Raw genomic sequence first — 26,233 nt, forward strand, 5'->3', positions numbered from 1 at the left:
CATATGCAAAACATCAAAAAAAACAGTGATCTCACCAGACCATAATTCACTTGATAAAAATATGGATCCATCATCTCTTACCTACAGGTCTTTGCGCAGGATGAATGTATATTTGAAGTCCTCCGGATTTAAAGCAATGTAGCGCTTGCTGGTCTTTGTGGAATTGGTATAATGGGCTGCTAATGTAGTTGCTCCCAATTTGTAACTGATGACACTAATCCACAGCCCCACAGGTCCAGAGGCTATAATAGAATCAACTCATGACCACCTTCACCTGTCCCCGTGTTCATCCGAGTCCAGCGTCACCAAGTCGAGCGTGATAATTGTATTGCAGCCGACTCTCAAATAATCAGAAATTCAGTTTGTTTGAAGTAAAGTCCCGTGAACAAGGAATACAAACTAGCAGCTTGTAGCAGTTAGTAATAAGCCACTGACCCGTTTCACTTCAGGTCTAGGAAGCTTTATCAAAGAGTGAGCGGAATGGAGCACAATCTCTCATTTTATACCTGCCCTTCTCCTTCCTAAATAATTATTTGATCTCCACCTGATTCTACAGGTGTTCTCATAATTATACCTCCTACGTACAGAGTTTAATTAAAAAACTTTAAACCATATAATTTGGTATCTTGATCTCTTAGTGCACGAATGTACATATAAAATCATCTTCTAAAACACATTTAATCTCTTAATACAAACAAACTATCAGTATACAATTAGAAACAACAAAGAAAAATAATTCAATATTCCTTTATGTGAGCAAAAAAGCAGTACTTTAGGATTCAAACTCATTTTGACTCCCTTACTATCCATCCCAAACTGTGTCTCTACCACTACACCATAGAACCCAATGATGTCAATGGAGATGGGAATATGGATATAACCACATTTTAAATAATAGTGTAGAACAATGTACAACATTGTAATGATTTAATATAAGTCACCTTTAGTGAACAACTTTAATATTAGGAAATATTACAAAATCTAAGCACTATTAACACTAACCTCATACAAATATGATAATATGAATAATAATAATAATGATAATAGTGATAGTAAAATGGTAGTGATTTTAAAAATGTATTAGTGAAGTTCGAACTGCCGGCTAATCTAAATTATCTCTCCTAGATCCAAATTAAACCTCTACACCAGGGATGGGGAACCTCAGGCCTGGGGGCTGTATAAGGCCCCCATAATCATTTGGTCTGGCCCTCTGAGCTTTTTTCTGCTATCCTCATCTGGCTAGCAGGGTGACTAGAATGGCACCCTGCAGGAAGAATCTATGCAGCAGTGCCGCCTGGGGTGTCCTTAGGATGCATCTGACGGTCACTCTGCTGCCCTTACAGCTCCCCAGAGCATCTTCAGGATGCTCCGGGCATTGCTGTAATCACCGGCGATTGTGGCCCGCCCCCTTGTGATGTCACACGGAGGGGGTGTGGCTTGCACTGGGCCTGCAAATAATGTTATATATGTCAAAATGGCCCTCGGCAGAAAAAAGGTTCCCCACCCCTGCTCTACACCATCTCCACTGTTATATCCCCAATGAAGAAATATGAATTGAAGGATAACCTATGGTACCCCCATCATATAGACCAACTCCTGATAAGTCTAACCCTAATTGTCCAAAGAATATATGTGCTAGACAACAAGTTCAAGTGATTGTCCTAGAGATGTACCTAACCACGCTAACAGACAGATACCTACATAGGAGTCAAGCTGAAAAAAACTGTGGATGGTCCCCAGATGCTCCCATATGCCCCAATGGACCAATATTGATATTAGGAACTGACAAATTATTCAAAGTCAATATTGTCATTCAACCCCTCTGGGAATAATGGGCCTGATTCAGAGCCACTCGTAAGCGGCAGTTCGTTTGCTCCGAGCGATGCTTGCCCAACTGCGCATGCGTACGGATCGTTATACGCATGCGCGAACCAGTCAGTGCGGCCGAAATTCATGTGCTCGCAAAATAGCGAATGCCTGATAATTTGAGTGACAGAATGAGGCGTATGTGGGTGGTAACAGGGGAAGGTGCTTGAAAACGGGGAGTGGAAATCAGAACGCAGGCGTGCTTAAAGGTCAAAACGGGCGTTTTATGGGTGTGCATAATTAAAACAGCAGCGTCATTGACCACGTCACTGGGTTATTTTATAGCCAGAACTGCTCGCAAAATTGTGGTAGCAAAAACCGACCACAAGAATAGCGAGCAGTTCATACCCTGTTCGATGTACTCGATTAATCTAATAAATAGCGGACATGACGTAGGATGCGAGCGGCCAGGGGGCGTAGTTTCCCAAAAAACGACCGCAAGTTTTGTTCGCTCGTTCAGACCTAGAGGCGTCAACAGACTGCAAACAGCGAACGGTTCATTTGAATAGCCACCCCTATTTTCTGGACGAGCGAGCGCTAATTGCGTCCGGCTCTGAATCAGGCCCAATGTCCGCAATTTGAACATCCATAATGCCTTTTTGCTACATAATAATTTGTACCGATCTCCTCCTCTATTGGTACACTTAATATGTTGAACCCCACAATGATAAGACCCACAGGGTCCCCATTGTGGGTAACTGCAAAATGATGTGATACACTATGGCCCTCATTCAGAGCCGGACGCTCTGAGTAGAGCGCTCGCTCTGAATGAGGGCCGTCCTCCATAAAAAAGGAGCGTCCTCCTGGACACTCGTATAGCTGTGGGTCACCACCCACAGCGACGAGCGTGCAGGTTGATGGTCGCGATGGTCTTGACCATCGCGACCATCGCTACTGCGACCAAAAGCCTGTGGTCGGGGTTTTCGACCACAAGCCCTGGAGTGATTTTGGCTCTATCAGAGCCAAAATCACTCCCACTGACATCACTAGTGATGTCAGTGGGGCCGGCTTCAGACGGTAGGCGTTCCCTTGGGAACGCCTCCGTCTGGGAGGCACGCCCCCGGCACGCCCACCAAAGGGGGCGTGCTGTCAATCAACATCGACAGCACGCCCCCTTTGATCAGACACAACGAGCGAAGGAAAGTCCTTCGCTCGTCGCGTCTGGCGCATGCGCACGACGGAGCTCCCTCCGTCGTGCGCATGCGCAGTGCACACCATCGACCCACTTGCGAGCGGACAGCTGCTTGCGAGTGGGTCTGAATGAGGCCCTATGTCAGCTGAATTTTTTGAGGATATTAAGCTTAACTTCCCTAAACGAGGTTTAGGGAGCTTAGGCTTAGAGTTCTTTCGTTGGTTTTTTAACACTGATATAATGCCAGCATGTTCAGAATGTGGACACTGGGCCTGATTCAGACCCGGTCGCAAGTGCTGAGCGCTCACAACCGGGTCAATGGTGGCCCAGAGCGCATGCGCACGATGGAGCCAGCTCCGTCGTGCGCATGCACGAGACCCGGATGGCGATGGGTAATCCGTCGCTCCGGGTCTCGTGCCAAAGGGGGCGTGCTGTCGATGTTGAGTGACAGCACGCCCCCTTTGGTGGGCGGGCCGGGGGGGTGGCTGCCCAAACGGAGGTGTTCCCATGTGAACGCCTCCGTTTGGGGGCGGCCCCACTGACATCACGAGTGATGTCAGTGGGAAAGATTTCGGCTCTGTTAGAGCCGAAATCTCTCTGGGGCTTGTGGCAACGAGACCCTACCACAAGGGTCTCGTCGCAAGCCCGATGGTCACGATGGTCTTGACCATCGCGACCATCTTCCTGGCTGCTCGCTATAGCTGTGGGTGGTCACCCACAGCTATGCGAGTGGCCACAAGGCCGTTCTAAAAAAAAAAATAGCCCGGCCCTGATTCAGAGCGAGCGCTCTGTCAGAGCGTCCGGCTCTGAATCAGGGCCCCTGTGTTTTTGATGCAATTCTAATCCTAAACCTAATACAAATGTCGACATTTTGACAATGTTGACACTTCACGTGTCGACATTATGTCCATGTCTACATTTTATGATGTAGATATTTTAACCTGGTGTTGACATTATTAAGAAGGGTAGGTGCCGCTGCTGTTCAGTAGCATCAATATATACACTTTCCTCTTAAAATCATTCTTCCACAAGCACAGACTGCCCCTGTAACTGCACCCTTTCCACACCGTTAGCTCATTTAAATAATCTCTTCCTGCAAAAGGAAATCTCTACATGTTGATTCAAACTCATGTGCCTAATCCGTACTCTGCAAGCAACAGTCACAATCTCCCCAACTCCTACCGTCCACCACTGTAGACTCTGCCATCTTGGCCCGCAAGTCCATGGATGTAGGTATAGGTGCATAACACCTTGAAACAACATCTACACTGTGGGTTGCTCTTTTGTGCAGGCATAATGGGGTCCTTTGTGCCAACCTAACCTTTACAGGCCTTAAAGTGTGTTTACTTAACAACTTGCATGTAAGACATTCAACAGGCAGAGCTTTGTGTAATGGGCTCCATACATTAGCGATGGATTTCCGCGATCCCGCGATGCTGCAACCCGGCATCGCAGGATCGCAGAAATCCAACGTGTTGGATATCAGCGATTTGACGATCGCGATCAAAAAATTATCGGAATTGTCAAATCGCGGACATTTAACATGTGAAATGACTGCGATCCGGCAACGGATCGCAGAACATCGATGGTGGGAGGTTGGCGTTTCCACCCGGAAACACCGGCATTTCCCATCGCATCACCGGATCGCGACAAACAGTCGTTGATGTATGGGCACCTTATGAGGGAAGAGAATCCTCTGTGTGATTACTGAGGATTGCCAGCACCTGCTTTCAATAACACTGAACACATGGGCATAGCTATAGGGGGTGCCAATGCTATGGGGCCCAGAGAGGGGGCCCCGGACCTAGGTCATATAGTTATCTACCAAGTCCTCTGTATTTCTGCTAAGAAATTGGGTCTGCCACATTGTCTGACCTGATAAAGTGGACTCTTCAGCACTTATACAGGTAGGGGTCTCTACCTCTCAGTAAAGCCCCAAAGTGATATGATTCATTTCCCATGCTCCTGTTTCCCCACCACAGACACAGCAGAGCCAATCAGAGAACCCTAATCTGTTGGAGTGTAGGCCTCTGTGAAGTAAGTGAGCTCAATGGGGTATAGGCCCTCATTCAGAGCCGTTCGCTATTTGCGGTCGTTCGTCCTAAAACAAGGGGTGGCTATTCAAATGAACCGTTCGCTAATTGCAGTCTGTTCACGCCTCTAAGTCTGAACGAGCGAGCAAAACATGCGGTTGTAATTTTGAAAAATACGCCCCCTTGCCGCTCGCACCATACGTCATGTCCGCTATTTATTAGATTAATCGAGTACATCGAACAGCGTATGAACTGCTCGCTATTCTTGTGGCTGGTTTTTTCAACCGCTATTTTGAGAGCAGTTCTGAGTAAAAAAAAACCAAGTGACGTGGTCAATGACGCTGCTGTATTAATTATGCACTCCCTTAAAACGCCCGTTTTGACCTTTAAGCACGCCTGCGTTTGAATTCCACACCCCCGTTTTCAAGCACCTTCCCCTGTTACCACCCACATACGCCTCCTTCTGTCACTCAAAATAGCAGGCACTCGCTATATAGCGAACAAACGATTTTCAGCCGCACTGACTGGTTCCCGCATGCGTATTAAAATCCGTACGCATGCACAGATGTGCGAACATCGGTCAGAACGAACGAGCGGCCGCTTACGAGCGGCTCTGAATCAGGGCCATAATCTGTTACTATACTTCTATGTAGATAAGTCTGCCTAATGGGGTGACATTCAATTTTCAGTGAGCGTTGTGTATAATCAATGTTATAATGATAAGAAAGGGGGTGTAGTGCATGTTATAGTGTACAGGGGGCACTGTAATGTGGCGTAATATGAACTGGAGGACATCCTAATGGAGATGGATGTACTAAGCCTGATTTGCAGTCAACATTTTGAAAAAAAAAGAAAACACTTTTTGGAGTTTTGACTGCATTACCCATATGTACCAGTTCCAGAATGTAATACATTTCAGAGCTTTTACCCGGTGGCAACGCCATCTGCAGATAGTCTTGCCCAATAGAAGCTCTTTTTGGAAGATCTGTCCTTTGCGATTATAATCGTATTTCTAGGTACATACCAGCGTTATTAACGCCAGTATGTACCCAATTAGTGGTGGGATGTATCGCATCCAGGGGTGTAAGTAGGTATTTGAAGGCCGCATAGCAAAGATTTTGTAAGGGCTCCTATGTACCACCCAATGGTAAAAATGTATATACCACATGTAACTTTGACACAGAAGATGGGCTCCCCCAAGCTCTGGGCCCCATAGCAACTGCACCTCTTGCACCTATGGTACTTACGCCCATGACCACATCCATGATGTGATGCTTAGTACATGCCACCCATTATATCAACTGGTGCACAGTAATGTGGCACAATATGAACTAGAGACACTATAGCGTGACATAAAATCAACCATGGAACTTTAATGTGGCATTTTCAGAAGTGGGGCAATGTAATGTGGCATAATATGCACTGGAGGCCCTATAGTGTGGCATAATAAGTACTGCTGGCACTATAATATGGCATAATCATAATACTGTATGAACTGGGGCAACTACAATGTGGCATAATACAAACTGGGGCAGTACAATGTGGCATAATATGAATTGGGGCACTTCAATATGGCATCATTTCTACTGGGGACACTGTGTGGCATAATGTGAACTGGGGGCATTCTGTGGTTTAATGTGTACTGTCAGCAATACAATGGGACATATGTGGGTACACTGTGGGTATAATGTGAACTAGGGCACTACTATGGGGAACTCTCATGTGTAGGGTTTTTAGAATTAAGTAAAGACATGTGGACTGGGCTGACTAGTCATAGCGGAATAGTGGTGGTTGAATCAAAGGTCTACTTATGGATGTGACCTCTTAGGTAAATCTGGTGCCTTCAGGGAGGTTAGTGACACCTGGCAGGGTTCCAGTCTGTCCCTGGAACCATTTGAGTGGAACTCAAACCCTTACCCTGAATATAGGGATAAGGGTCCGGAATCAGTATTTGAGAAAAGATCAGCGAGTAATACAGGTAATTAGCCTGTCTGGAATCTGCTAACAGATGCTGCAAACCAATTACCAGAGCTTTGTCACTGGAGCCTAAACCCTCAAAGAGGAATCTAGGTGCAGTCCCCAGCAACATTAGGGAATGCTGAAGCAGAGACTCAGGGCCTGATTCAGAGCCGGATGCTCTTTAAGAGCGCTCGCTCTGAATCAGGTCGTCCCTGTTTTTTTTTAAAGACGGCCTCCTGGCCGCTCGCATAGCTGTGGGTGACCATCACGACCATCGGGGCTTGAAACGAGACCCTTGTGGTAGGGTCTCGTTCCCGCAAGCCCCAGTGAGCTTTCGGCTCTAATAGAGCCGAAAGCTCACCACTGACATCACGAGTGATGCCAGTGGGGCCGCCCCCAAATGGCTGGTGTTCCTTCGGGAATGCCTCCGTTTGGCCAGCTACCCCCCGTGCCCACCTCCAAAATGGGGCAAGCTGTCAATCACAATCGACAGCTGCCCCGCTTTGGTGCGAGACCCGTAGTGGCGGAGTGACCGTCGCTGGCCGGGTCTCGCGCATGCCGGAGCCGGCTCCGGCATGCACAGTGGGGGCTGTGCGCTCATGAGCGGGTCTGAATCAGGCCCTCAGCACGAACCACAGGGCAACAACTATAGTGATACCAATGGTATAGTGAGTATAGGGTCCCGAAGTAGATCAGGAGCTGCGATGAGCACAGTATAAGCAATAGAATTGTAAAACAGAAAGATAATCTAAAGTACAGTGAAAGTAAAGTCCACTTGAACCCGTAATAAGCAGGAGAGTTGTACTCAGGGGACTTGCATGTAGTCAAGATCACTGTAGGCTGAAGACTTGGCACTCAGAAGCACTAGGAAAGTGTATATAATGCCCAGGAGACTTCAGACTACTATGCAGGCTGGAATCAAAGGATTACTCACAGGCTAGGACCACACTTGAACCAGATAGGAATCGAAGGTTGTAGACAGAGATCAGGAATAGAACCAGTGACTTGAACCAGAGATAAACAACAATGGAACTGGAGTAGAACCAAAGACTTAAACCGGATTGAGACCGGAGTTAACAGCAGCTGAGCCAGAGTGAAAACAAAGGCTTGAACCGGGTTGGGACCAGAGACAGCAGCTTAGCCGGAGTGGAACCGGAGGCTTGAATGGGACTGGAGATAACTGCAGCTGAGCCGGAGTGGAACCAAAGGCTTGAACTGGGTTGGGACCAGAGACAGCAGCTTAGCTGGAGGGGAACCAGAGGCTTGAACACAAATTGGTTGTCATGACCAGGGTTTCTCGGCATAGGGGATGACGGGTATTACCTGTGAGGGCGCTGTGGCGTGGTCCTTCCAGCGGAGGGGCTGGTGTCTGGCTACGGGTGTTGGTTGTGACAAAGTGTTCCGCGGGCACTGTGTCATTCTGGCTGGGGTAAGCCTGGTGGTGTTTCCATTTCGCTCTGGTATGGGCACCGCCATCTTGCCTCTGGTCATGTGACTTAGCTGCTCCAGTCCTGGTGTGTCACATGCTCTCTCTGACCTATCACGATTCTGCACTGAATACTTAAGGGAGTTAAGAGCTTCCCATAGTTGCCAGTGCAACGTGTTTCATAGCGCATGCTGTGAGAGAGTTCCCGTGCTTTTGAAAACCTGTCTGTTTTAGTGCTCACCTGTGCTCTTGCTGAATCCCAGCTTCCTAGCAGCCTACATCGCCTTGCCTGCTCCCAGTCTCCTGCTGGAACCATCCTACACCTTCTATCTACCCTTTCCCTGCCAAAGGACCTGAGTGTGCAGTTAACCCTGTACCTACACTGCCTCCATTTATCTAGCTCTCTGATTTTACACTGAGTCATCTCAGTACAACTCTCCACTTAATTCATCAACTGCTGCTAATCCAATTACTCTATAACCTCTCTGGATTTCATCTCACCTGTATCAATCAGTAACTGTTATCCTGTCTGCAGCCTTTCAGTGACCTTTTGGATTACAAAGACTTTTATTAGTTCTGCCACTACCTGGACATTATTTATTCTTACTTCACTACAGTTTCTAATCATCACCATTTTCTTAATATTCTGGACTATGGGCCTGATTCAGTCCCCTTGCGAGCGCTGAACGCTCGCAAGTGGGTTGATGTTGGCCAAGTGCGCATGCGCATGAGGGAGCCGGCTCCATCGTGCGCATGCGCGAGACCCGCATAGCGATGGGCAAGCTGTTGCTATGGGTCTCGCTACAAAGGGGGCGTGACAGCACGCCCCCTTTGGTGGGCGGGCCAGGGGCGTTGCTGCTCAGACAGAGGCGCTCCCATGGCAATGCCTACCGTCTGGGGCCGGCCCCACTGACATCACAAATGATGTCAGTGGGAGTGTTTTTGGCTCTGATAGAGCAAAAAGCACTCCAGGGCTTGCGGCAGACGAGACCCTACCACAAGGGTCTTGTCGCAAGCCCGATGGTCGCGATGGTCACCCACAGCTATGTGAGCAGCCAGTAGGCCGCTCTAAAAAAAGAGAGGGAGGGCACTGGTTCAGAGCAAGCACTCTGAAAGAGCATCCGGCTCTGAATCAGGCCCTTTATTTTATCCATGTACATGTCTGCAAGTTCACCATTAAAAAACCCACTTTCAGTTTAAATCTGTTCAAGTGTCTGCTCCTATTACCACAACAAACCCAGATGCTAACACTGGTAAGATGCAGGCTGGAAGCTGAACACAGCACAATGCTGCAGAGTGAATGGAGCTCAGCAGACTCAGATGCAGCATCTTGCAGAAATCCAGTAGTCAGCAGTGCAGGTTCAGGCGGTGGATTGGAAGTAGTACTTAGTCAATAGTGAATGAGATCACAGGGAGGCAAAACCACACACAGAGGAGTATTGAACCACATTGTTCAGTTAATGTGTTAGTGGCAGGTGCAGGCTTCAATAGAGTACTTTTGTCAGGGAAAGAAGGAGGCAGTTATGTGAATGCAACATGGCTGCGCCCATGATCCTCAGGAATGGAATGACAGTGCACTGGTACAAAGTGACCCACCTTGATAAAGCCCATCAGGGAGAGTGTAAGCATGACTAAGTCCCAGTTTTGTGACAGGCACAAAATGAGTAACCAGTGTGGAGAGAGGTGTCTCGCTAGATGCAGGGGCCCCTTCAAAATGTTGCTATGGGGCCCAAAAAGTTCAGTCTACGACCTTCATTGAACATAAAGGTAAAAGTTACAATACTTAACAACATTATGAGCTTTATTTAGAATTAGACAAATTTCCAATTGTACACGTAAAGTTCTGTTGCAGAAATTGCTGACTTGCCTTATATGCATATCTCAAGATGCACGTAAGGCAAGATGCAGTAGTAAATGCAAAAGTTGCTTTATCCCATTCGTAAACAATACAATGTTACCAAGCATCATATAGAGAGAATAGTGAGGATGATTCAGAGATGTACACTGGACCGATTTGGTCACAGCTGTCCAAAGTTTTCTTTTTAACTGCACATGTGCGGCGATACTGCTGCGGCTCCAGATGCCGTTTGTGGGAGGAGACAGGGACCATTGCACAAAACTGAGGCTTGTTGTCTCCGTCTTGTGGAAGTGCCAAAGCCAGTTACTGTGTCTTCCTAGGCAGATTACTCAGAATAGCATGTGGCAGCCGTTTTGATGGCCAATGACTCAGATGGCCAATGACTGCCCGATAGTCTCTATGGTGATCTAATTTTACATCTTAAAATGAAGCAGTGGATTACAGAAGCCTACAGATGGAATCGGTATGAAATACCCCCGGTTCGATTCCCGGCAGCGCCTGGACGAGAAAAGCAGAGTTCCCGGCAGCGGATGCCCGACAGCACTGGAAATCCCGATCGTCGCTAAGGTAAGTATAAACTAACCTAACCTAACCCCCTAACCCTTCTTAGGGGTGCCTAACCCTAACCTCCCCCCAAGTGCCTAACCCTAATCCCCCCTCTAAGTGCCTAACCCTAACCCCCCCCCTTCCCCGCTGCCTAAACCTAAGTCACCCGGGGGGTGCCTAATCCTAAATCCCCTCCGGGGGTGCCTAACCCTAAACCTCCCTCCCCTTAGCCTAACCCTAACCCTCCCGGGGGGTGCCTAACCCTAAGTACCCCCCGGGTGTCCTAAATCTAACCCTCCCCCCCCCCCGTGGCTGTCCGCTCACGGCGCCCGGCATCCCTTCAATCGCGATGCTGGGCACCTGTCTCCCGGCGTCGGGGAAAATGTCAGGCGTCTACATCTAGACGCTCGGCATTTCACCCTCACCGGGATATGACAGCCGGTTTCCCGATTGTATACCCTACAGGTGAGTGTCTTTTTCCACGTCTTTAAATCAGGCACAGTATCTTGACATTGTTATTAACAAATGTTATAGTGGTATTTTCCATATAAAATGTAATGAAATGCAACCACCCCACAACCGTTGTTTACTGCTTTCAAATGAAATGGGAATCGTCCCACTGCAGTGCTCCATACAGAAGTGACAAATAAGGAATATCAATAGAAGGCTGCAAATAATATATCCACAAATGAAGTGCGATGAGCCCATTGGCATATCTATAATGGGTGCAGGGTGTACAGTTACATGGGTCCTGCACCCATGTTTAATAATTACCTCTCCGGATACATGCGCTGGTGCTGCAGTGGCAGCGCTAATCACAGAAAAAATGTTGCGGCACCATGTTACCGGAGACCTGCGCAGTAGCGGTGTCTCCAGAAAACATGGAGCGGGTGCCATGTTACCATGGACCTGTACGTACGCAGTAGACTCTAGCACAATGTCAGAGTCTACTGCACCACAGAGGGGAGAGGGCCCGCACGGAGTAGTTTGCACATGGACCCACTCCACTCTTAAACCTCCCCTGGATCAGTCGGTCAGTAGGCAAACAGTCAAACAGAAGCAGCTACATAGTTCTGTTGCTGTCATCATAATCATCACATAGCTGTCCACCAGGCCTCTGGTACCTGTAAAGGATACTCTTCCTAATAGTTGTATTTAGGAATGTATACAGGATTAATTAGATTGTATATCCAGGCTTAATGCTACAAACCATTACTGTACTCAACTTAAGCTTGCTCACCCCCATTCCATCTCCTAGATGTAAGGGGCCAAAAATCTAAGATGCGCGTAAGTCTATACTACTTAATTGCATAAATTTATGCCCCAAAACTGGACTTCTGTGTCTGTTTGTTTACTTGTGTGTAACTGAGAACAGGACTGTGGGCAGGATGTACTAAGCATCACATCTGCGAAGCGGTACATACCTCAGTTCATTACCGCGGAATGTACCAAGTATATCGCAAGCTGTCCTTTGCAACGGCTCTGGACAAAGGGACTTTCGGGTTTAACACCCAGAAGTCCCTCTGGTGCCCTTCTGCGCATGTGCAGAACGATGTGGGCCGTGGGGGGTGATAGGAGGGATCTGCTCGGATCCCTCCAAAGGGGGAGCATCCCGATAAGAAGCCCATCGGCTTCTATTGGGTAACGCTACCTGAAGGTGGCGTTACAAATCGGGACGAAGCACAGGAATGCATTGCATTCCGGTGCCTAGTACATTTGAGGAATGTGGTAAAACCCCTGAAAGCTTCATTTTCGGTGATTTACCACCTTTAGTACATCCCGCCCTGTATGTTATACAGTGACGAGTGGAGAGGTCAATGGCTGGGGAGGCACACGTCTCAGTGCTGGAAGCCCGTCTCACTCACTACTCATTGTAACTCTCCCCTCACTACAAGTTGCTTTAGTGTCCGTTGATTCTCCTACCTGCATCACTGTCTTCTCTTGCTGCCGCTGACTGAGCTCCATCTCTAAACACTGCAGTGTACTTCCTGGTCACATGACACATCCAAAGTGCCAAATCAGTGCTCAAGACACACCCCCATATTCAGAGGCATGCCTTTATTAGCTCTCTTTCTGTGCAGCTTACTGTCTGTGGTGTGGCCCCATCCCCAGCTCTGCAAGCAGTGTCTGACTATACAGAAGTGAGGCTGAGCGGTTACTCTCATCTCCGTGCAGTCCCAGGGTGCTCCACAAAGCTGGTGAGTGTTAACTATAAAAATGATTACAATAAACAAAGAAGAGGTTTCTAAGTTCTTAATATCTTCTTTATATTATTCTATTTATTTTTATATAAAATCTCTGGAGTATGACAGGGGAGGCTCTGCCTTCCCTGCCTACCCTGACTGCACATACCTGATGTGATAGGGACAATGCAGTAAAGCATAGTCTGATTGAGCATGATCTATGTTACAGAAATATGCAGACAGTATAGATGCACACTAAAGAAGAGGTTATGTAAGCCTTGTAAATGTTGTCTATTGCCTTAAAAAAAATTGCAGCTATAACAGATTTGTCTGATTTGTCCACTATTCAACAGACTCTGTACTGCTGTCTCCACTAGCCACCAGTCTGATCTCCACTCTGTATAGAACAATAGCCACCAGTCTGATCTCCACTCTGTATAGTACACTAGCCACCAGTCTGGTCTCCACTCTGTATAGTACACTAGCCACCAGTCTGATCTCCACTCTGTATAGTACACTAGCCACCAGTCTGATCTCCACTCTGTATAGTACACTAGCCACCAGTCTGGTCTCCACTCTGTATAGTACACTAGCCACCAGTCTGGTCTCCTCTCTGTATAGTACACTAGCCACCAGTCTGGTCTCCACTCTGTATAGTACACTAGCCACCAGTCTGATCTCCACTCTGTATATTACACTAGCCACCAGTCTGGTCTCCACTCTGTATAGTACACTAGCCAGCAGTCTAGTCTCCACTCTGTATAGTACACTAGTCACCAGTCTGGTCTCCTCTCTGTATAGTACACTAGCCACCAGTCTGGTCTCCTCTCTGTACAGTACACTAGCCACCAGTCTGGTCTCCTCTCTGTATAGTACACTAGCCACCAGTCTGGTCTCCTCTCTGTATAGTACACTAGTCACCAGTCTGATCTCCACTCTGTATAGTACACTAGCCACCAGTCTGGTCTCCACTCTGTATAGTACACTAGCCACCAGTCTGGTCTCCACTCTGTATAGTACACTAGCCACCAGTCTGGTCTCCACTCTGTATAGTACACTAGCCACCAGTCTGGTCTCCACTCTGTATAGTACACTAGCCACCAGTCTGGTCTCCACTCTGTATAGTACACTAGCCACCAGTCTGGTCTCCACTCTGTATAGTACCCTAGCCACCAGTCTGGTCTCCACTCTGTATAGTACACTAGCCACCAGTCTGGTCTCCTCTCTGTATAGTACACTAGCCACCAGTCTGGTCTCCTCTCTGTATAGTACACTAGTCACCAGTCTGATCTCCACTCTGTATAGTACACTAGCCACCAGTCTGGTCTCCACTCTGTATAGTACACTAGCCAGCAGTCTGGTCTCCACTCTGTATAGTACACTAGCCAGCAGTCTGATCTCCTCTCTGTATAGTAAACTAGCCACCAGTCTGGTCTCCACTCTGTATAGTACACTAGCCACCAGTCTGGTCTCCTCCCTGTATAGTACACTAGCCATCAGACTGGTCTCCACTCTGTATAGTACACTAGCCAACAGTCTGGTCTCCACTCTGTATAGTACCCTAGCCACCAGTCTGGTCTCCACTCTGTATAGTACACTAGCCACCAGTCTGGTCTCCACTCTGTATAGTACACTAGCCACCAGTCTGGTCTCCTCTCTGTATTGTACACTAGCCACCAGTCTGGTCTCCACTCTGTATAGTACACTAGCCATCAGTCTGGTCTCCTCTCTGTATAGTACACAAGCCACCAGTCTGGTCTCCTCTCTGTATAGTACACTAGCCACCAGTCTGGTCTCCTCTCTGTATAGTACACTAGTCACCAATTTGATCGCCACTCTGTATAGTACACTAGTCACCAATTTGATCGCCACTCTGTATAGTACACTAGCCACCAGTCTGGTCTCCTCTCTGTATAGTACACTAGCCACCAGTCTGGTCTCCTCTCTGTATAGTGCACTAGCCACCAGTCTGATCTCCTCTCTGTATAGTAAACTAGCCACCAGTCTGGTCTCCTCTCTGTATAGTACACTAGTCACCAGTCTGGTCTCCTCTCTGTATAGTACACTAGCCAGCAGTCTGGTCTCCTCTCTGTATAGTACACTAGCCACCAGTCTGGTCTCCTCTCTATATAGTACACTAGCCAGCAGTCTGGTCTCCTCTCTGTATAGTACACTAGCCACCAGTCTGGTCTCCTCTCTGTATAGTACACTAGTCACCAGTCTGGTCTCCTCTCTGTATAGTACACTAGCCACCAGTCTGGTCTCCTCTCTGTATAGTACACTAACCACCAGTCTGGTCTCCTCTCTATATAGTACACTAGCCAGCAGTCTGGTCTCCTCTCTGTATAGTACACTAGCCACCAGTCTGGTCTCCTCTCTGTATAGTACACTAGCCACCAGTCTGGTCTCCTCTCTGTATAGTACACAAGCCACCAGTTGATCTCCACTCTGTATAGTACACTAGCCAGCAGTCTGGTCTCCTCTCTGTATAGTACACTAGCCACCAGTCTGGTCTCCTCTCTGTATAGTACACTAGCCACCAGTCTGGTCTCCTCTCTGTATAGTACACTAGCCACCAGTCTGATCTCCACTCTGTATAGTACACTAGCCACCAGTCTGGTCTCCTCTCTGTATAGTACACTAGCCACCAGTCTAGTCTCCACTCTGTATAGTACACTAGCCACCAGTTTGGTCTCCTCTCTGTATAGTACACTATCCACCAGTCTGGTCTCTTCTCTGTATAGTACACTAGCCACAAGTCTAGTATCCTCTCTGTATAGTACACTAGCCACCAGTCTGGTCTCCTCTCTGTATAGTACACTAGCCACCAGCCTGGTCTCCTCTCTGTATAGTACACTAGCCACCAGTCTGGTCTCCACTCTGTATTGTTCACTAGTCACCAAATTGTGTTTTGTGTCGTACACCAGCCATCAGTCTGGACCTTCAGGATCTGGCTTGTATGCTAAAAATGATAATTTCCAATGGCTTGTACTATAACAACTAGAATGGAATCTCCTTGTTTTGTTACTGCTTTCTAAACATATTAACAAGCACCACACTGATCACTCAAAGCTTTGGTGATCAGGTTATTATGTTCTTCTTCCAATCCACAACAAACATCAGGTTTTCATACCATTATTTGGTGAAAGAGAGAGCACTAATAAGTCTCAGTATGAGCAGGATGTACCAAAGGCAGGAGTTTTGTCCACTTTTCGCATATGCACCAATCCCAGGAAAACAAAACTTTCCGGAGCTTGGTCCCGGTAGGCAACGCCATCTACAGATGGTATTACCTAATAGATGCCTCTGGGCTTCTTTTCAGGGTTTTCCTTAAGAGGGATCCCCAGGGTCCCCGTGGCTTGCGCATGCGCTGGGTGATGGCCGCACATGCGCAGAAGGACACCAGAGGGACTTCTGTGTACTAAACCCGGAAGTTCCCACACCACAAAGGACAGCTCGTATCAGAAGAGCTGCTCTTTGCTTAAATGTTACTAAACACTGACGTGCATGTACTCAGTGACGGAATGCATCACATCCAAAATGCAATGCTTAATGCATCCCGCCCTATATGTGTTGGTAAATACAGAAGTAATTTACTTGATTTAATTTTAAAATTAGTGCCACTTTCGCTCCACACATTTTTGTTTTTCTTTTTCATTCCTATATCATATCAGTATCAGGTGTTTTATACTAATCATCAGATTTGTTTTATTATTACACTTCTCATGCTCATTACTGCTGCATTTTTCCTTCTATAGAAATCTTGGGTCTTAGGCCCTCATTCAGAGCCGTTCGCTATTTGCGGTCGTTCGTTCAAAAACAAGGGGTGGCTATTCAAATGATCCGTTCGCACATTGCAGTCTGTTCACACCTCTAAGTCTGAACGAGCGAGCAAAACATACGCTCGTTTATTTGATAAAAACGCCCCCTAGCCGCTCGCACCATACGTCATGTCCGCTATTTATTAGATTTATCGAGTACATCGTACAGCGTATGAACTGCTCGCTATTCTTGTGGTTGGTTTTTTCAACCGCTATTTTGTGAGCAGTTCTGAGTTAAAAAAAAACAAATGACGTGGTCAATGACGCTGCTGTATTAATTATGCACTCCCTTAAAACGCCCGTTTTGACCTTTAAGCACGCCTGCGTTCGAATTCCACTCCCCGGTTTTCAAGCACCTTCCCCTGTTACCACCCACATACGCCTCATTCTGTCACTCAAAATAGCAGGCACTCGCTATATAGCGTACAAACGATTTTCGGCCGCACTGACTGGTTCGCGCATGAGTACTAAAAACCGTACGCAAGCGCAGATGTGCGAACATCGCTCGGAACGAGCGTACTGCCGCTAGCGAGCGGCTCTGAATGAGGGCCTTAGTTACACTACAATCAGAGTACACTGATAAACCTTTCAACTGAAAATTTATAACACTATTTTTATTGTTTTACTCCTGTTATAAATGTTTTCACATGGTATAGCTACAGTTTTTATATATACAGAGTTTGACTAGTTTTTGTTCCTCATTGCTGTACATTGAATGTAACCACAATCCAAGTCAGCGTTTTAATTAGGCTCTCTCTCAATGCATACTTTGCGGTCACAATTTTAAATTGCATATTTTTGGGCTGTTCCAATTGGATTAGTATTTTTCATTTCATTTCTGACTATTGCAAAATAATTATGGCTAGCAATAAGAAAACTGGTCTGCATGGAATCAGGAGACACAGAAGGGTCATTGTATGAATGTGGTTGTGTGAGCTTGGGCTAAAGCAGCCCCCAAGAACATTCAGAATATGTTACTACACTGTTGTTGATGTGATGTACTGACTGGTTTGTACAGTGCTGCACCACTAGCACCAGGTTCAGGTGTGTTCGGATTGCTTCGGTGGCCGATTTCCCCGTGTTCAGATAGGACACACCGTGACGGAGAGGCAAGCCTGAATTCCCCTTTTGCAGACACAATGACCAGTCAGGAGGGAAGGTGCAACGCAATTTTATTATTTGTTAATAATTAACAACTAATGACAGGAGATATTTACCATTTACAGATGGAATGAAATTAATTACACTATTCAATGACAAAGTATTTATTTATTACCTCCCCATCATCTACCGGTGACCCCAGCTGGCAAGCATGTGAAACCAACAAGAACCACAATTCCTGCAGAAATTTACCTTACCAAAAAAAACAAATGAGAGTCCTAAATATGAAACCTGCTGGTCTAGCTTGAATCAATGGTGCTCCGGCAGTCTATAGCTGTGAAATACAGTCTGTGTTAACGCTCCCTTTTTACTGAGCAAAACGTGGGAAAATACATGCAGGTTGGATAGGTTCTTGTAGTGCGCCAGCTGTAACAACAAATAGTCCATGCAAAATAATTAGCTGCAAGCAGGGTTATGCACCTGCAGGTTGGATAGGTTCTTGTAGTGCACCAGCTGTAACAACAAATAGCCTATGCAAAATAATTAGCTCCAAGCAGGATTATGCACATGTAGGTTGGATAGGTTCTTGTAGTGCACCAGCTGTAACAACAAATAGCCTATGCAAAATAATTAGCTCCAAGCAGGATTATGCACATGTAGGTTGGATAGGTTCTTGTAGTGCACCAGCTGTAACAACAAATAGTCTATGCAAAATAATTAGCTGCAAGCAGGGTTATGCACCTGCCGGTTGGATAGGTTCTTGTAGTGCACCAGCTGTACCAACAAATAGTTCAAAAATACAGTTTATCAGCTGAAAACAGCTAACAGTTTATGCAGATAGCAATAGTTTACCGGCAACTTGCAGTAACTTACACAGTCTTTGGGCCTTGAGAAAATAAGGACAACTGAGGCTATGCTGGTAGCAGTATTTCACCGGCCACTTGCAATAATGTAACACAGTCCTTGAGCCTTGAGAAAATAGGGACAACAGTCTTCCTAATTGCCTATGCCACAAATTACTATCACCAGAATTGCCAGCTGGGGTTACACAGGGCTAAATAAACAGGCAATATACATTACATCAGCATGAATGGACTTTGAAATGGTTACCGGGCCAAATAGTGTATAAGAAACAATTTACATCAACACCAATACGGGTAAATACTCAAACATTTCATGCAAGCAAAATATAAATCAGCATTGACAATAATAACACAGCGAGCAGTGAACAGCTTTAGAGTATTATAACAGATAAAGGGCCACGGAGGGCCACTATCAACCCTTTAGCTAACACACGAGTCAAACAGTAAACAGAGCCAAATACATATCACATGACATTACATTTACTTTAAAGCTAGACATAAAATACTTTGTACATCACCCACAGTGGCATCGGACATGAGCCGACACCCATAAGGCAGGTCCCCTCCTGGACATGAGCCAGAGTTTCACAGGAAAGAAAATGACCACCAATGCAACTCTTGGAAAAAAGAGGGGGTGACCTATCTTTTACTTCCCCCCTATTTCATCACTACACACACTTTACCTAAATTAAGACACTATGACCCCTTTCTACACCCAGTTGTGTGGGAGACTAACTCCCGGTCGCAGCTTTTACACAAAAGCTAGTCTCCCAGTCTAATCATGGTTAGCCACAAGGTAAAGGATAATGCAATAGACCCAGGGGACCCAGATAGGATAGGTGTACAGAGGGGCAGTGCCTTAATGGAGGGAAGATAGGAGCTATGGAGGGGCAGAGTATAGGTAGGTTCTGGTATGATCTCACCCCTGGCAGTGGCTATTCAGCCTCCTCCGATGTCCAGGGAAACTCCAGGATGCACAGCACCGCACCAGAGCTTCCAGCTGCAGACCTCCGGCAGGTATTTTACAAGGAGCAACAGGTGCAAAATCCCTTTCCACCGGGGCTCTGTCCAGCAGACAAACACAGCAGCAGGAGGGGTCCTGAAGCACTCTTCCTCTGGGGCTGTCTTTTCTTCTGCCCGTGCGGGTGCTAGCAAGGTTTTCGTCACTGGCGGGACCTTTTCCTCAGCTGGGGCTTCATCTGCGACGATGGAGCGATGAGACCTCCTTCCCAGGCAGCTCCTCTTCTCTCCCAGCATGCGCAGATTCACAAATGTGGCTCCTCTTGATAACAGGCACTTAGGAAGGCAGTCCTTTATTCAGAGGGGGCTTCTTCCAAAGCAGGGTGCTCTATGCCAATCCCCAGGCAAGCTTCGTCCAGGGACTCACATCCAGCATCAGAGCACCTCTCCTGGCAGATTGGATAGGTAGCCTACCAGGTTAGTATGAAGTCTGGTAATTGTAATCCAGGGCAACATTAAAGTTATAGCATCCTTATTTTTACAGCTCCAAGGGCACTCCACAGTAACTCATTACAGACAGCACCAGGTGCAGTATTTGTAATCCAGGGTAAATGAGAGGGGTTACTGCTCCCCTATTTGTACAGATCCAGGGACACTCCACAGACAAATCCTCCCTGACTCCTTTTCCATAAATTCCTCCCAGACTCTTTCTACAGAAATTCCTCCCAGACTCAGCACTGACAGCCTAGAGGAAGGTATTATATAAGCTCTCCCTCAATCTCCTCCCTGTCGGTCCGGCATCTATGAGTGGACAGGGGGGGACTCAGCAACAGGCCGCCTACAGGGATCTCTGCCTGGACACCTAGGCTACCAATCAATGGGGCAGGCTTTTCCCTCCAAAAATGGGTCGCTGACCAAGGGGCACTTTCTACCTCCCTGTCTGCACATGCTCAGTGGGGTTCAGGGAGAGCAGAGTCAGTCAAAGTTCACTATACCTGCCTGTAATAAGGAATGGGGCTGCAGTATATCTATGTGTACATACATATAAAAAAAAAATATTGGGGGACCCCTATTTGGGAACAAACTTGGGGGTACCACATTGACACCTCACTTCTGCCTGCTCTGATCACTGTTTCTTTGAGTAGAGGAGGCAGAGCAGGCAGTACAGCATGGCGACAAATATATAATGTACAGGCTACTGGGGATTAGAATAACACTGCTACAGTCATTTTGGTAGTGTTAATGAATGTAGTTTGAATCCCAACTGTCGAGATGCCGGCGCCGGCATCCCAACACAAGTCAGAATCCCTGTGCCAGCATCTTAACCGCCGGGAGTCTGACGGTAAGTAGTAGGGTCACGGGGTTAGGGTTAGGCTGCAGGGGGGATGGTTAGGTTTAGGCTGCGGGGGAATGGTTAGGGTTAGGCTGCAGGGGGGATGGTTAGATTTAGGCTGCGGGGGGGATTGTTAGGTTTAGGCAGCGGGGAGGAAGGATTAGGGTACTGATGCTGGCGTCTGGATTCTGAATGCCTGAATCCCAGGAGCCGCATCCTGTACCCAACCCAGTGTTAAGTACTGTGGGCCCAAAGTAAGGGGGAAATCTGCATACACTGCACCCATGGTAAATAAACCAGTAAATGCCAGTCAAATTTGTCATGGCTTGTCTGTAAGTTTTTAATCCTACTGGTATCCCAAACTCACAAAGTTGTACTTATGGGATTCCCTATCAGCGGTGGAATTAGCGAGTGGTTGTCCCAGGTGCAAAAATATGCTCCCCCACCAATGCTAAAGAAAAACATGTGGTAGATTATCTTGTTGCAATGAGTGTCTGTGGCTGAGTAACATCACTGCACTACATCCCCCTATACGCTGCTGTGCTTCACTACACTACACCCTCCCATACGCTGCACTACATCTCTATACTACATCCCCCTATATGCTGCTGTACTGCACTACACTATACTCTCCCATACGCTGCACTACATCTATATACTACATCCCCCTATACACTGCTGTATTTCACTACACTACACCCTCCCATACGCTGCACTACATCTATATGCTACATCCCCCCTATACGCTGCTGTACTTCACTACGCAACACCCTACCAGAGCCGTGACTAGACTTTTTGGTACCCTATGTCAGAGAGAGCATCGGCGTTCTCCCCATTTTTTAAATAGGGACATAAGATAGTGCACCTGAAGAAGGGCCATGGCCTCATGGGGAAGGGCCAGGGAAGAGATAGGGGCAACCAGGAGATGCTGGGGATAAACGAAGAGGAAGCTACAAGTGAGAATGATAACAAACAGGAAAATTGACAGGCTCAAACAGCGCCCCCTGCCCTGGCACTGGTCGCACTACCCTAGTCACGGCCCTGCACCCTCCCGTACGCTGCGATACATTTCCATACTACATACCCCCTATACGCTGCACTACATCTGACATTACTCAGCAATTGCTAACTTCAGCGCACGCTACCAGGCCTCAGGCTGCATATGGCATCGCAGTGGATAATTTATGCACGCCCCTGTAACGGCGTTCAAATGCCCTGGCATGTCTGCGTTTCGCCGTCCACCCACCAGCACCACCCACAAACGGCACTTCCTGTCAATCACTCTGTGATGGGTCTGCGTAGTCAGATACCAAGAACTAGTTTTCTCTTAATGTCCCGGTACAGGCGAGGAATTGCTCTTCTTGTAAAATGTAATTGAGATGGAATTCGGAAGCTGGAACAGAGGACCTCAATTAACTGTCTAAAACCACATGCATTGATGGTGGATATTGGACACAGATCTAATACTAGCATAGCCATCATGGCAGGGGCGTTTCTAGAGAGGAGGGGGCCCATGTGCAGTCTCCGACACAGACCCCCTCCTCTCCGCCCGGCGGCCGGCAGCGCACTGAGCTGTGCGCGGCCAGCGCCGAAGTTATAGACTCTGGGCACTAGAGTGTGCACAGAGTCTATAGTGTATGCACAGGTCACCGGGAAAATGGCCGCGGCGGCCATTTTCCCTGTACTGCACATGCACAAAACGACGAGAAAATGGCCGTCGTGGCCATTTTCCAGTCGTTTTACAGTGCTGGACTCCCACCGACGTGGGACTCCGGAGAGGTAAGTAATATTATGGGTGCAGGGTGTGCGGTGCGGGGCCCCCCTGGACCCAGGGGCCCATGTTCCCCGCACACCATGCACCCATTATAGATACACTCCTGCATCATGGCTTCCGTAATCTGCTGCGCAACTGGATGACAGCTTTCATACTTGCTTCCTCTTGCAAAGGATTGTTACCCAGTCAATTGTTGTTTAAAACTACTGAACATTGGGCCTGATTCAGCAAGGATCGCAACTGCTGGGATTATGCACGCAGTCTCACTGCAATGATATGCTAATCCACTGCGATCGCTATACCGTCACAGCACTACATAAAGACACCCACCTTACCTTACACACATCCATAATACTTGGCAAGACTGCAAAACCATCGGTAACAACGAGTACCATCGGAGCCTCACGCAAACACTTGCACAAGCTGAGACCTTACTCAGAATGTGCTACTCTCGTCACATGCTGTGAGAATTCAAGCTGCGTATGGCATCGCAGTGGATACTTTATGCATGCCCATGCAACGGCGTTCAAATGCCCCGCACGTCTGTGTTTCGCACTCCACCCCCCCATCACCGCCAACAAATGGCACTTCCTGTCAAAGACTTTGCATTGGGACTGCGTAGTTGCTGTGATCGCAGTCCCGATCACAGTGACCGGCACGTGCACTGCGATGCATGCACAGAATGCAACAATCGGTCGTACATATTTTCAACTGCGATCCAAGCTGAATCAGGGCCACTATCTGTACTTTTTCAGTGTCAGTAGTGATGTGATTGGTAAATGCACAGCTGAAGCTTATTACTACACTTTTGTTGCGTGGCATATAGTATGTTTTTGTGTGTGCATTTACACTGTCCTTTTCATCCTTGTACACAAAATAGGAAGTTGTTACTTGTTTGTGCCATGATGCCTTCAATGTAAGTAATATGTCAGCGCTTTATAAATAAAATATAATAAATGATTATAAACAAACTATAGGTGCAAATATATGACACATTCTGTATGACATAAGGCAGGATATGCCACTGTAGCTGACCTGCACATGTTTGGGAAACTGCAGCTTTGTATATACAATTGTTTGACATTTTCAGGGGCAAATTGTGGCTTCTCTATATTATCCCCCTTATGTCTCACTACTACTAAGGATACAAATATAAGTCCATTATTTGTCTCTAACAGACCAATAAATCCTTGTTTCTAACTTATGAAATAACAGTAGGGTGACTTTTTAGGAGATGATAATACTATACAGATTTAGGACAATGAACCTCATTCAGACCCGGTCGCAAGCGCTGAGCGCTCGCAACCGGGTCGATGTTGAGGCCCTGCGCTCCGGAGCTCACTACAAAAGGGGCGGCTGTCGATGTTGATCGACAGCTTGCCCCATTTTGTAGGCGGGGCTGGGGGGTGGCTACACAAACGGAGGCGTTTCCAACCGAACGCCTGCCGTTTTGTGGGCGGCCTCACTGACATCAGCAGTGATGTCAGTGGGGAGCTTCCTGCTCGATCAGAACTTTCTCTTTTTTACTAATGTCATTTTTTAAATCTGGCCTCCAAAACTATAACTAGTACTAAATGTAAGGAGACCTATAAAGTAACAATAAAAGCTCCATATTCCTGCTGCTAATACCTGTTCTTACTGGCTATTCCCACTGCTTGATTACCTCCATATTATCTCTAACTAGAATTCCAAGGTCTCTGGGGGTCATTCAGACCCGGTCACAAACGCTGAGCGCTCACAACCGGGTCGATGTTTCCCCACTGGGCATGCGCACGTCGTAGCCGGCTCCAATGTGCGCATGCGCGAGACCCAGCTAGCGACGGCTAACGCTCCTGCACTCTTGCATACAAACCTATACAATCTTCGGACGAATTACCTGATATTGGGTAACTGGCCCGACAATTGTATAGGTGTGGATCCAGCTTTACACATACTTTCTGACTTTCTGGCTGCCCCCTCCAGGAGGAGACAGCCAGGTCGGCACAGCAGGGGGGGTATGGCATGGCATATTTGGGTAGTGTAGGGGTCATCGTGGCCCCGTTCCCGTAATACAATGCCGAGATTACCAGCACTGTAGAGCAGTGTGGGGCTACAATTACATTATTCAGCTTAAATCAAGTCATCGCCTCCACACAGAGCCAGGTGGATGCGGGCAGTTGCGGGATATTTCGGCACCCAAGACTCGGGAGCCCCCCCCCAGGCCATTTTGGGAGAGTGGCCAAGCCTGGTCTTACATGTATAACTGTGATTTATTAAGGTTTCACACTTTAATCCTTTGATCTGTATTCTATATATCGCCAGGAACTTTAATGATTCCTCCTGGGGTATCTGTATCTTTCTTGTTACAAATCTTTGTATCGTCTGCAGAAAGAAATACCTTCTCTAAAAGCTATGAGTAATATGACTAATGAATACATTAAGCAAAGCAAGACCCAGGATAGATCCCTGAGGTACTCTGTTGGTCACCAGCCCTTCCTCTGAGCTTACAATGGGCCTGATTCAGCAAGGAACGCAAGTGTGCCGCTGTTTGTATATGCTAATAAATGCATACGCGCGGCAACCACAACATAAGTTGCAGACGCCCAGCATTACACAATGCCGCACGCTTCCCTTTACGCAAAGCCTGAGTAGTCCACAAGACAGTGGTAACATTGAGAACCATCTAAACCATACACACAATAGAGGATGACCTGATGTGCAGGATTTTGGCCACTTCCTGTGTGCATCGAGTTGTCTGGCTGCGTATGCCGCCGCAATGCTTTAATTATGCACATCCCTATAACGGCGTCCCAACGCACAGCACGCCTACGTTCACCTGACCACTCCCCGTCACCACCCACAAACGGCACTTCCTGTCAATCAATATCGGTAGGGTCTGCGTACACATTGCATGTAGTCTGCGTACCCTTAGCCGATCGCACTAGCTAGTTTGCACACATGCAGTGCGAATGCATACGCATGATCAGTGTGAAAACATCGGCCGAGTGCGTTCACTTACTTGCGTTCTTTGCTGAATCAGGCCCAAAGACTGTTACATTCAATGATTTTCAGGTTTTTACTTAATTTATTGTGACACTGTACAAAATGTCTTGCTGAAATTAAATAAGCTGTATCCATTGAAGTATTCTGATCTTTAACTTTAGATTGTCTGACATGATCTCCCAACAACAAATCAATGCTGATTGTTGATAATTCCTTAAAAGTTATTGCATTAATTTCCCTGCCTGAGACTCACAGGTGTATAATCATCATATTCTTCTTTATTTGTTTTTGGTGTAGTGAAATACATTGTCCATTTACCTGGAATTACAGCTGTTGGGAGTGTCTGGTTAAAAGTTTGGTGAGTACAGTAGTACTCTTTCTTGCTCCTTTACTCAT

This window comes from Taudactylus pleione, unplaced genomic scaffold (genome assembly GCF_031769625.1).
Source record: "Taudactylus pleione unplaced genomic scaffold, aTauple2 ptg000707l, whole genome shotgun sequence".
Classification (NCBI taxonomy): Eukaryota; Metazoa; Chordata; class Amphibia; order Anura; family Myobatrachidae; genus Taudactylus; species Taudactylus pleione.